The sequence below is a fragment of the Epinephelus fuscoguttatus genome, linkage group LG3 (assembly GCF_011397635.1).
Source record: "Epinephelus fuscoguttatus linkage group LG3, E.fuscoguttatus.final_Chr_v1".
In the NCBI taxonomy this organism is placed as follows: domain Eukaryota; kingdom Metazoa; phylum Chordata; class Actinopteri; order Perciformes; family Serranidae; genus Epinephelus; species Epinephelus fuscoguttatus.
This window is the reverse complement of record NC_064754.1, coordinates 16577511-16591207: the sequence shown is the minus strand read 5'-3', so window position 1 is coordinate 16591207 and position 13697 is coordinate 16577511. Positions and strand designations below refer to the sequence as shown.

At 40.1% G+C, this 13697-nt stretch overlaps 1 long non-coding RNA gene across 3 annotated transcripts; it reads left to right on the top strand.

The window, feature by feature from the left end:
• The first annotated feature begins 2598 nt into the window (after positions 1-2598).
• On the top strand, positions 2599-12466 carry LOC125886640 (uncharacterized). Of its 3 annotated transcripts, XR_007449063.1 has the most exons (4): positions 2599-2683; positions 3142-3266; positions 7500-7599; positions 7886-12466. It is a non-coding gene; the product is annotated as an uncharacterized LOC125886640 (long non-coding RNA). The 3 variants fall into 3 exon arrangements; XR_007449061.1 differs by lacking the exons at positions 7500-7599; positions 7886-12466 and adding an exon at positions 5391-6893; XR_007449062.1 differs by lacking the exons at positions 7500-7599; positions 7886-12466 and having other exon boundaries at positions 3142-4452.
• Positions 12467-13697: the final 1231 nt, after the last annotated feature.

Sequence of the window (13697 nt, the reverse complement as noted above, 5' to 3'; positions counted from 1 at the left end):
CCTATAACAGTAATAAAAAAAAAAAAAAGATGTAGTAATGACAAAATGCCCATGTCACCTGGATGCTGCCAAAATGATTTTTACTACCACTGTTACATTTTATGGTGTCATAAAAAGACTGGGGACATTTTAGTAAGCTCCAAGATCATTTGCAGAGCCTTTGCTGCCATCTGCTGGACAAAATATGGACATGTCAGTGCTGAAGATAATTGAGGCAAAGAGTCCTGAAGTTGCAGTTGCTTGGACTTAAATTCCCTCGGTTGATCATACATGTGACATAAATGTTGTAGGGTTGGCTGGCCCGTCTTAACTGTCAGTCCACCTTAAGTGAGCCTGACCAGATTCCAAAAGGCACCAGCTCATCGATGCTCCTCTAGCTATACATAAACCATGCAAATCCCTCAGGCTGCAAAGACCCTGCCTCTCATTCCTGTGGTGAGAATTGCACACTGGTGGGTTGGTGATTGAGGACAAAGAGGTGAATGCCTGTTTCTGTACCTGTGATGGTTTTTAAAAGGGTGTTTTCTTAATATGTGCCAACCTCTGTTTGCCGATCCTAATGTTCTTTTTCTGTGTTCTTGACCAGAGCCTGACCCAGGAAGTAAGGGTTGGGGCCTGTTCAAGCCGGGGCCGAGCTCGCCAGTAGCCAGCGTGTGCTGTGTTTGCACCTTGTGCTTATCTTTGGTTTTGTGTGTCTGTGTTTGCATGTAACTTTATCACCCTCTTTGAAGCAGAGTGGGTCTTTCCCTAAATTTCCTGGGCTTGGTAGACAGCGACCCTCCCCCCAACAAGTAGTTCTTACATTACACGCTGTCTCTTTTGTTTGGCTGTACTGTAGCTTTCACATGATTTTTATGGGTACCAACTTTGTTTTGAGACATATTTAATTGGTCTTACTTTGGAAACCTTGTCTCTGCGGTCCCTTTGTGTTGTATTGGCTGGTTAAAATGACTGTCAGAGGTCATCTTCATCAAATATGTGAGGGAAATTCCCCTTTTAGGTTTTAGAGTGATAAGCTTTTTGAGATTTGTGATGCTCAGTAGCTCTGAATAACTCGTGCTAAGAAACCAAACTGATTTCTAAAGGAGGCTTCATTTTACAACACAATACAAACAGCTAACTAGATGCTTATCAGTTAAATTTTCCATACAGAAAATGAAATTCAGGCAACAGAAAATTGATTTTAAAATTGTATTTTTTGTCTCTCAGATCACTGTTTGGAGTGTGTGATTTTAAAAGTTTCTATTTGTGTAAACTGGGATTTAAAAAAAAGGAAATTGAAGAAACAGGGGAGCTTTTAACATTATTATATTATATATTTGTGCCCCCAACTGACCTAACGTCCGCCTGACTGTCTGGCCATGCCGCCTGTCACATTTGCATTCAGGGATAACACATTTTGGTTAAATATCAAATTCACTCATGTAAATTTATGGGAAATCAGAATATCTCATTTACTTGGTTTAGAAATAAATTATAGACTTATTTTTCTTCTTTACAAATAGCAACAGATCCACAAGTCTCAAACAATGTCACAGTATCTGGTATTTTGAGCAAGATGGAGGGTGTGTTGTGTTTTATGTATTTATTGGGTTATCTCTGCCACCATATGGGTTTATTGTGTGAATTGCCAAGAAGATATCATGGTATATTGCCTTAAATACATTTATTTTCACCGTGTACATGTATTTTTTGTTTTTTTTTCCTAAATTTTTAATGTATATATGCATCTATATTCCATTTATTGTAAATATAGTATTGCCATCTTGATTTTGTTCTTAATTTGTTTTGAGTCTTTTATGACGTGTGGAAGATTTCAAGTTTATATCTTCAAATGAGACTTTGTAATGTTGTATTGTTGCAGATAACGTTTGAGGGGGAGAAAGAAAACGGACACGACCATTGAGAGTAATCATTTGTTCAGATATGAGCTCATCACTTAGTTTATGTCATTCAGACAAAAGACGGAGATACAACAGACAATATGCAGAATTCAAATGATGAGTCTTACAGTAGGGATAGTATCGCATATTGGTGTCAAAGAAAATGAAAGGCACATAATGTTGCAAAAGAAGGCCACAAAAAAATAACTGCATTGATATGACAGTTAGCTCCAGCATAACACATCACGTGTAAGTGTTATCAAACAGAGACTAAAGGAAAGGTGGCAAAAGCAACGTGAGGAAGAGAGGAAAGGACAGAGGTTTTTCAGAATTCAAAAAGAGAAATGAGATGTAGCCTACACAAAGGTGAAGAAGAGAGGAAACAATAAAATCAAGACCTAAACAGTCCATAGTTCAAAATAGGCAAACATACAGGAAGATGTGAGCTCTAGGGGGAAGATGAAATAGTAAAGCATGTCATATTATATCGCCAGAAATTCTAATCCTTAAAAAGATAAAAGTACAGTTTGATCTAATAATCATTTTACAGAAGAACTCAGAGGATTAATCCTATTGATTACTATTTCATTATTTAAAATAAATTAATTAATATGAGAAATGTATTTATTTATTGTAAATAGGTAGACATTCTAGCTCCCACATCACACCAGCTGGTGGCGGTAATGCGCCATAATGTTGTTTGCCAGCCGCCATTAAACCTCGTAGAAGAAGAAGAAGAAGAAGAAGAAGAAAAATCACGGCTCATCCGGTCATGGCTGCGCACAGAACCTGTCAATGCTGTAGGTGACTTTCGTCGGTTATTCCCTTTAAATTCCTGTTATTATTTTACCAGAGGCGCCAACTGGGGAAGCCTCAGTGTTTATGTAAATATAAAGCATGTAAGAGAGACATATATGATGATTTTCCCGCTTTGCGCAGGAGGAAAAGCTAATTCTGTTAGCCTGTGTAGCTAGCGTTAGCCTTGTTGTGCGGTTACAGTTACTAATCAAAATATTGGTGATTACAAAAGGGTTTCATTCGAGTAAATTGACATCTATGAAAAGTTAATATGTGTAGACTATAATATACATTTAAATTTTCTCTGTAGAGGGATGCCTTCTTTTTGTATGATCTACTTCCGCTTACTTTTCTGCTTTATTTTCCATTTTAAAACATCGGTTAGAAAATGGAAAATAAAGCTGAAAAGTAAGCCTAACAGTTTAGTGATGGAGGCTCTTTTCTCTTTCATGTCCTGTAGTGACGCTGTGGTCAAACGGCTCCCTGGCTGTGCAGCTGCTCCCTGCAGACCTCAGGATCTTCCTTCAGCACAAACACTCAGCATTCCAACTGTCTTTCATTACAAGTTTGTTCATTGTTTAGTCGGTAAGCAACAGTTGCAAAAGTGACCCATCCTTTGGCTTTTATGCATCTTTTACCAATGAGTAAATTACTAAAACAGTTGCTACAGCCTCTGTAGGACACATCAGTTATTAGATTTGTCAGAGTTTCCTCAGGTAAAACTAGTGATCTTCTGCCTTGTCTTTGATCCTGTTCTGAGCTTATTCAAAATCCACACTGTAACAGGCTTAATTAAATATTAATAGAAATTAAAAAATAATTAAATATTCTTAAGAGTGGTTGTATTTTCTAAAAGCATCTCAAAGCTGAGACAGTCTTTGATCCATTGTAACTCCATGGACTAAGATCATTTTAGCCTGAAGATGATCTCTGGAGGTGAATCAGTCTAGCAAGGATTAATGTTTCAATATATATAATTTTGTTTCACACACAACGGACATGTCTTGTAATAAGGGCTGCAATGATTAGTCGACCAATTGATGACTAATCGACTATCAAAATAATCAGTGACTATTTTAGTAGTCGACTAATCGATTTGAGTCATTTTTCATAGAAAAGTGCTATAAAAGTACCCAAAAATACTCGTTGCAGCTTCTTACGTTCAAATATTGGCAGCTTTACACGCTCTCCCATGACGGTGAACTAAAACCCTTTGGTGTGAGTAGAAAACAAGACATTAGATGACATAATTTTGGGGTTTGGGAGAGACAGAACAGCATTTTTCAACATTTTAACACATTTTTGATTAAATGATTGGTCGACTAATCGAAGAAATAATCGACAGATTAGCCGACAATGAAAATAATCGTTAGTTGCAGCCCTACTTGTAATGAAGTTGTTTCGGATAATTCTGAACATATGCTTCCACACAGTATAGTCAAATGTAAGTTCCACAGCATATACAAGCAATGGACAAAAGAGTGATTCAGCAGTGAACATGGTGACAAAAAAGAGCTTAACATTTTTCATTATTAAATCCATTGAGTAAATGTTAATAATGTGAAACTCAAAAAGTTTCACTGCTGAATGTTTCAGTCCAGTCCATCTGAATCAACAACAAGAGATATGTTTTAAATTTGCTCTTTTGAAGCAGAACATTTCATCTTGTGTTTGGCTTTAATACTATGTGTCGCTTAGCATGATTTGTGACATCACTGCAAGATTACGGGAGTTTACTAACAAGTAAAATCAATAAAGATCGTCACCCATCGCACTTGTCTTTGAGATTATTGTCACAAATTAATGATGTATAAAATTCAACCTATTGTGCCTTTTATTCAGCTGTATTTACTTGACAGTTTTAGTTAAGATACTGAACACAGGAAGGAGGGCATAGCTTCTTCATCAGCTTCACAGAGTCTATTGAGAGGAGTCAAGGTCAGGTGAATGATGGATTGATCGGTAACAGTGATTCATTTTCTATGTACATGCTCACACAATTACAGCAAAGTGAAAGCTGTGATATTAAGTTTTTGGATATAATTAGTTCATCAACTTTTAATGAGTTGGTCAGAGTTTGAGCAAAGAGGCCGGCTATCACACGCTGATGTTTTAATTAGGGAACTGATGACAAATCACTTGATTGAAGCACTGATTCTTTTTCATTATGGCTGAAGTGTGAAACCAACCTCCAGACAGCAGGTTATCAAGCAAATCTTTAATGCACAAGCTTAAAGTGGTAACATTTGTTCATAAATGTTGATGGCTACATCACACACAGAAGATAGAGATTTCAAAATAATCTATCTGATCTTAAGTAAACATTTCTGTATGAAAATATGGCGATATTCATTAGTGTTTTTCATTTCTCTGAGCTCCTAACAATGAATCCTCATGACTACTGCCAAAGCTTTTAACACATCCAATACTCAGTGTACAAACAGAGTGATCACACTATTATGGCTTCAGTAGTGTGCATCCATTTTGATATCAAATTAATTCAATTAGGAAGATATCCTCATAGCCTGTTTTAACTTCACATCTGACATTTACGCAGTTTAATGCCACAGATCTTGCAAGTTTTAGGGGAGCGTGCCATTAGCATGCTGACTGCAGGCATGTCCACCAGATCTGTTGCCCATGAACTGACTGTTCATTTCACTACCGTGAGACGTCGTCAGGACTTTCACAAACTGTCTTCATCTGCAGAATCGTCTGAGAACAGCCATCTGAACAGCTGATACAATAATTGGTTTGCACAACCAGAGAATTTCTGCACAAACCATCAGAAACCATCTCATCGTCCTCCCCAAGGTCTCGACCTGACAGCAGTTCATCATCGTTACCAACTTGAATAAGCAACTGCTCACTGTTGGTGGCGTCTGGCGCTTTGGAGCACTGTTCTCCTCACAGATGAATCCCAGTTTACACCATACCAGGCAGATGGCAGAGAGTGTGTGAGACGTCATGTGGGCAAGTGGTTTGCTAATATCCTATCTACGGTAACATCGTGACAAGAACCTGAGACTCACTGTCATGCCAAACATTCCAGCTCTTGCATGGCCCGCATTCTCAGCAGACATGTCGTACGTCAGTGTGCTCCAGCTTGCAGCCAGTCTCCAGCAAAATCTGATCGACTCTGTGCAAAGGAGGCTGTCGCACTGCATGAGGCAAATGCTGACTCTTTAGGGTATCTGTGACCAAGAATGCATTGCTCTAGCACTAGTTGTGCAAGATCCTAGTAATTGTCTTTGTCAAGATGAAGCTGCACATTTCAGAGCAACCTTTTATTGCAACCAGCCCAAGGCACACCTGTGTAATCATGCTGCTTATTCAGCATCTTGATACGCCACACCTGTCAGGTGGATGGATGATATTTGACACATTTTTTTAACAAATTTGTGACCAAAATTTAAGAGAAATATATCTACTGGGTGTGTAAAAAAGTGTTAGGTCTTTAATTAAACCTATGAAAAACAGGAGCAAAAAAAAAAGTGTTGTGTTTAAAGTTTATATTATCAATATCAAATCAGCTGTCTTTTCCTGACCTCGTAAAGCTTATTCATGCTCACATTTTATGTGGGACAAATCGTAGGTCACATATCACCCCAATTCTCACCTCCCTCCATTGGTTGCCAGTTAACCTCAGAAGTGATTTTAAGATTCTATTAATAACTTTTAAAGCTCAACACAGTTTAGCCCCCAGTTATATAACTGAGCTTGTGACTACCTACAGGATGTTCAAAGTCGTGACCTCAGATCCTCAAGCCTACCCACGCTAGTCATCCCTAGATCAAGGTTGGGAACGAAAGGTGAGCGGGCTTTTGCCATCAAGGCCCCGAGGCTCTCGAATCTGCCTGAGGGGAGATTAGGCTGGCTGGCACATTACCTGTTTTTAAATCATTGCTTAAAACATATTTTTAAAGGAAAACTTTCCTTTTTAATTCCTGATTTGTACTTTTGTGATTTGTACCTTTTGTGATTCATTTTCTTTTGTTCTATTTTTGCCTCTGTACACGCTATTTTCCTCAGCTCTTAACATTTTTTTTAAAAAATGTATGCACTTTGTGAAGCACTTTGCAACCTCGATTAGATGCATGCTATACAAATAATTTATTATCTATTTAAAAAGTTCTGTTCGTTGTGGTGGAGTGGCAGTTTTTAGTAGCATAAAATGGAAATACTCAAGTAAAGTGCAGATCAAATGACACAAAGAAGCTCATCACTTGTTCATAAAAAGGCTGCTGACACACTGAACTGTGCTCAGTTGAAAAGTCAATACAATTTCAATTGTATCAATAGCTATATAAAAATATTTTATCAACCAAATATACATTTATGTCCAATCTGTGGAAGTGTACGCTGAATGTTATGGCAGCTGTGGCTGTATCCTCGGGCCAGATACTGACCCCACATTGCTTTCAATGGCTGTTCCATCGGTGTGTGAGTGTGTTTAAACTGAGTAGTAGGTGGCACTGTGTGCGGTATCCTTGACCACCAGTGTGTGAGTGTGTGTGAATGGGTGAACGTGACTCTGACATGTAAAAGCGCTTTGAACGGACTAGTAAGGTGAAATGGAAGTTGCTAAATACTTAAATGTCATGCAACTGCTGCGAGAGTATCGCACCCCCCCCCCCCCCATGTGTATCTGCTAACACATGAAACAAAGTGTGTGTGTTTGCTCAAAATGCTTCAACTGTGGTCATTTTTTTGTTGCTCTTGGATTTTTATTCCCTTCTGTTTCTATATTTTCGCTCTTTGTTCTAAGTCTCCACTGTACACCAAAGCACTGCTCACGATCTTGTACTTCCCCTCCAGGACCAGTGGTCATGGACTATTTGTTCTTGGTTCTACAACAACAGCTGGAGCAGCACATCCCAGGACAGCAGTAACCCCTGCCTAATGCTCACTTTCTATAGTAAGATAACACACACACGGACCTGAGGGTCCAGGGACCCTAACAAAACAGTTCGTGGGAGGGTTCAGCAGCGAGTTGCCACATGGCCCGCAGCCAGTAGAAAGCAGAAAACAATAGTGACCCTGTGAGAGTGATTTAGCTCATCACACACACATGGACTTCATTTTCAGACCGAATAATCAAAGCTTTCAGACACTTTTGTGAATTCAGGCGTCGAATATCTGCAGTTACATAATGCTCTGCTCCATTATTCTCATGGCCTTTTTCTAATCTTCTCTCTCCACAGAGGCATTGAGCAATCCCCCATGCAGCACTGGTGGCCATTCCTCCATCTGTGAGAAGAACTCCAATGTCCCTGAGTCAATTTATTTCTCTGCATGACAGAACATTTAAGGGAGGTTCATAGTGACATGACAACGTGAAGACGATACATTCAGAAGGAGACAGAGGCTACCATTAGCCTTCATGTTACACACTTTTTGCTGTTACTATGGCACACATCTCCTTCAGCATCTTGTTTGAGTCATGGGACTCACATGATTGAAGCTCCTTAAAGCTCTGTTATTTATCAAAGCAGTCTGAAACTATTTAGTTTGAGAGTCTGCTCACACATGTGTTTGATCAATCGAAATGATCAGTCGAGCTCTTTGGTTTCAGGCTCCAAGTACCAGACTCTCATAATGGAATTTGCAAACAGACTTTCGTATGCCCCCCTGTAGCCGATTACTGGATATAAACTCTTTGCGTTTCTGGGAGTTTTGTGGCAGAATATCCAAGGACTGCATAGGGAAACTCAGATCCTGCATCTGAACACATGCATGGGTTGGGTTGCATACATGGCCTACAGTTCCTCGGGAGAGAGCTACTGCCTCAAGTATCTCTGGGTCTTGTTCATGACTCAGAGTAGAATGGAGCGAGAGATGGATCGGCGGTTTGTGTGTGGCATCTGCAGTGATGGGGGTGCTGCACCAGACCATTGTGGTGAAGAGGGAGCTGAGCCAAAAGGCAAAGCTTTCAGTTTACTGGTTCATCTACGTCCCAACCCTCACCTATGGTCATGAGCTCTGGGTAGTGACCGAATGAGGTTGTGGATACAAGCTGCCGAAATTAGTTTCCTCCGTGGGGTGGATGGGCTCAGCCTTAGAGATAGGGTAAGAACCACAGACATCTGGAGCGAGCTCAGAGTAGAGCCGCTGCTCTCCCGCGGGGTCAGTTGAGGTGGTTCGGGCATCTGATCAGGATGCCTCTTGGGCATCTCCTATTAGAGGTGTTTCGGGCATGTTCCACTGGTAGGAGGCCCCAGGGCAGACCCAGAACACGCTGGAGGGATTACATATCTCGTCTGGCCCGGGAACGCTTTTGGGTCCCCCAGGAGGAGCTGGAAAGCGTTGCTGGGGAGAGGGACGTCTGGGGTGCTTGGCTTGGCCTGCTGCCCCCGCGACCCGGCCCTGGATAAAAAGATGAAAATGGATGGATGGATGATAAACATAAAGAGACATTACAAGAAATGTATGATTTCAAAATGGACTGACAAAATGAAATCTCCTAGATAATTTCAATCAGAGAAATCCAAAGATAATCCTGGCAACGTTTTGGGATGGTTGGCCCAAAGGTTTCTGAAGAGTTCTCGTAAATAAGAAAATAGCCAAGCCATATTTGAGCTCATGACTAAAATATAAACTTGAGTGTGTCAGCGCCATCTTTAGGTCAAATGAGTGTCAGTGGGTGGAATTAGCAACCCACTTGCCATTTTTGGTGACTTTGCTGAGCCAACACTTTTAGCAGAGGCAAACAAAAAGACAGAAAAAAAGAAAAAAGACAGAATAATGAGAACAAAGACAACAGGGCTCCAGCAGCAAGCATCACTGCTTGGACTCCTGACAAGACATATTTTGGTTGGCTGAGGAAGCACTTAATTTAGGATCTACAGCAGGGGTGTTGAACACATGGCCCGTGGGCCAGAACCAGCCCGCCAAAGGGTCCAATCCGGCCCACTAGCTGACTAAACTAAGGGGTGTCAGGTTTCAGGAGCAAGTTAAACAATGCCTACTTCAGGTAAACTTCTGCTCTCTGATATAACAATGAATACTTACTGTGACCGTGTTTAAAGTTACTGAACATTGTGCAAAATATTGTCAACCAGCAGCTTCAGTTCAAAATAATCTGTATCAAGAAATGTGTGGATAATGTGTGTGTCTGTACCACACACTCTGACCAAGCTGCCATATTTGACGCTTGGGGATGAGAACAGGCTGGTCCTTCACTGCAGGGCACAGAGAGTGTGTCCTCGCACGTTGTTTTACAGACACTGTTTTTTTGGGTTTTTTTTTCTATTTGCTGAGTCACTGATTATCAGATAACCTCTCATTCTGATCCAGGATCTGCTACAGAACTTGTTCACAGATAAGAGCCGCTCTTGTATCTGATCCAACCAGAGGACACGTGGAGAAAACGTCTGCTGAGGCAAGAAGGGAAGATCAATATTAAGCAGCAGCATGTTAATGACTTTAACTTGGTTGCATTGCAACTCTTATATATGGCATTACAGATTTTAAGGACACCAGAGCTTATGTGATGAATCCACACATCCAAGCACTCCCCATCAGAGTAAGAATTACAACAGGAAACCTGATATCATTTGGACAATCTGAGTTATGTGTTTTCCAGTCTGAGATACACACTGAGGAATATGTTGAATGTGGCAGCTGCTTTGTGCCATCGGACTTTGGTTTATTTTCCTAATAACAAAACAAGATGAGCCAATATTTAAGCGAGTACAAACATGCCTGTAATGAGTATCTAAATACTTTGTATTTCACACAGGAAAAAAAAGGGTTGTAAAATCTTAATTATTTAGCATATTTTTAAAGATATATGTGGCTCACTCTCAATGGCTTTCATTACCAGGGAGACCATTAGGCTGTCGTTAAATGAAGTAAAATGGACCTTTTCCTTCTTTAATTATTTAGCTCGGTTTTAATATTAAGGAATGATGCTTTCATGTTTTTGAAACAATTATACAGTTTATATTATAGGGCTTGTTAATGGTTTGTGCAGTTTTGTGACTTATTTGCTTCTGCATCTTCATTTTTCAACATTGTTTTTTTACACTCTGCATGATTTGCCCAGGAAGCTCATTTCAGATGAGATAAAACAGTGTGTAATAGTCTCATTTGGCCAACTGAGGGCACTATGTAGCCACTGCTCTTATAGCTGGAAGGCGATACGCCACAGGAGGAATGATTATGTATACATATTTGTTCTCAAACTGCAGCACCAATTGCCAAATATTTTGGAAGTTAAAGAGGAAGACATGTGCCTCCCTGTTTGTCTGTCTTCCCTCTCATTTTTACTCTTCTCTTGCAATTATCTCTCCAATATTTCCCAACTCTCAAACTTTTCTTTTTCTTGTGCCTCCCTTTATCTCTGTTCCTTTCTTTCTTTCCTCAGCCTCTCTCAGGTACATTTGCTTTCCTCTCAGGGCCGTCTTCCTCAAGCAGTAAGGCCAGGTGGTGTTGTGCACGTTCCTGCCACCTGTTGCTTCGTCCTCAGCGTCACACCGTGTCCATGATGCTGCTTTGGTCCCTCCTCCCTCTGGATGAAGATCATCAGTTAGGCCCTGTCTACATGTATACAGATCTATCTTCCCCATCAGTTTTAAAAATAATTCTGTCCACTCAAGCTTTGTTTTCCAAAATATCGCTGTCCACACGAGAACGCAAAATCGACTCCAAACCTTTGTCGGTGGTAGCTATTGTCAGCAGCCTAACTCATCACAAAAGTGTACAAGCTAATGTCACCTTTTTGGAACACCAACTTGTATCATGATGAAGGAGCTCTGGACATGCAAAAGTTTTCCCTCCATTCCTCAATGACAACAATCCCAACCTGGAAAGAGTCCCACCATCTGCTGATTCAACCAGACCTGATCCAAAACCATAATCTCTGGCTGACTTAAAACTGCGGAAGCTGAGGTGGAGCAAAATCACTGGGTGCAGCAGATGGCTCCGTTCGTCCGTGAAGTGGTGCAGCAATACAGAGCTTAAGTGTAAAGTAGTTATTGGACCAAGAAGTGCTAACCAAATGATAACAAACCGAGATGCTTAGTACACAAATCAACAATGGGCATGCGCAAATAAGGGTGATTATGTCACTGATTCCCAAGCGCTCTGTTTTACATAACGCACAGATAAATGGCAACTGCAGTTTTGAAAAATCTGCCCCTTAAAATCTCCATTTTAGTGACCCAAAACTCTTTTTACGTGTGTGTAGAGGAAAATACCTGTTTACAAAAATATCTGTATATGTGAAAAGGCCTAAGTCTGCACGACCTTTAATTGCAGTACAGTACAGAGTATTTTACATACAATACAGCTCATTGGTCACCTTTATTTGCACATTTAGATTTTTATCTCTTCATTGTTCTTCACTCTAACAGGGAATCGTTACTCCAAATGCAGTTTCCCTTTAATCAGAAATGCTTAACAAAGAGTAAACAACAAAGTTAGCACATGGTTTGGTTTAACTGACTTGGAACATATGGCAGCACAACATTTAACAAGCCCGTGTCACCATTAGTTAAAATGTCCTGTCCCTGGGGGAATGAAGTTAATTCAAGAGTGAATTTCGCAATGTTCATGAGAACAAGGGAGAAAACATCCTGTATCAGCAGCATACTGTGCTTTCCTAATCCTCTGTGATTCAGTAATGACACTCAGGACATACCATTCATTTATCTCTAACATTATGTGTAGTCAATTAGATTTAAAGGGATAAGGAGGGAAAACTAAAACCGATCAACCAGCATGAAGGCCACCAATTAGTTGAATTTTTCAATAAGATCCCCCATACAGCCGTTAAATCTCGATGGAAATAAAATGTTTACGTCTCAGCCAATGATTGCACTGTTTTTAAATGTGCCTTTGTTCTTGTGACTAAGTTGATGCTACAGTAACTAACCAATTTTTCTTTCAACACTATGCATGGGACTTCTTATTTATTTATTTATTTTTTTAAATGGGTCCTTAGATCGGAAAAAAATATGAATGGCAGTGAATTGGGAGAGCAATATTATCTTTTGTTCCCGTTTGAGTTGTGACATGAACTCTAAATATTTTGTTAATGAATTTAAAACATAAATTTTAAGGTCAAGAAAGTCATACTTTGTGGTAAAACTGGTGAGATATAAGCTTTTTAATTAGAAAGACTCAAGAGTACACAGGAGGAGGTCGCGTATGTGACGTCATAGCTTTCGCTCGCTTCCTGCAGCTTGGCCTCCCCGCTGAAATTCCACTGTTTCATGATTAATCGATTTATGATTGAAGATGTCTGTGTGTTTTGTGCCAGGTTGCAGTCACTCCAAGCTGCAAGAGGCGAGCGAAAGCTATGACGTCACATACGCAACCGCCTCCTGTGTAGTCTTTCTAATTACGTTTTTTTCAAAAGCTCATATCTCAACAGTTTTACTACAAAGTATGACTTTCGTGACCTTAAAATTTATGTTTTAAATTCATTAATGACATATTTGGACTTCATGTCACAACTCAAACGGGACCAAAAGATAATATTTCTCTCCTCATTCACTGCCATTCATATTTTTTCCGATCTCAGGTCCCATGAGCTTCACTGGAAGGGGCTTGACTTCGGCACTCTATTAAGTGAAGAAGCCACACCTATGTTTGCACTTTAATTGACCCTTCGGACACAGACTGCCCAATCAGAACGTAGCATCGAGCCGGTTCAGACCAGGGTCCAACAACAACACAGCTGTGCTCCATTGACTCTAATGCAGTCGTTTCAGATTTCATTTTCAGGCTGGTTTTGTGGATTTGGAGCTAAATGTTGTGCCTGGGGCACGTCGGGTATTAATGATACTCGTTACCTGGAGAGGTTGGAAAAAGATATACGTTTCTTCCCTGTTCCAAAACCAAAATCAAACCCTGAAAAGTGTAGGGTTAGCTAGCTAGCTACTGAAGATATAGCCTACTGAATGTATACACATGCTGCTTTTGCTTTTTAATGATTATAACAGGGAAACAAAGGCCGACCCTGCTGTACAGGAACCAGTGAAGGGAAGCAGGGAAACTTTGTTGATATTC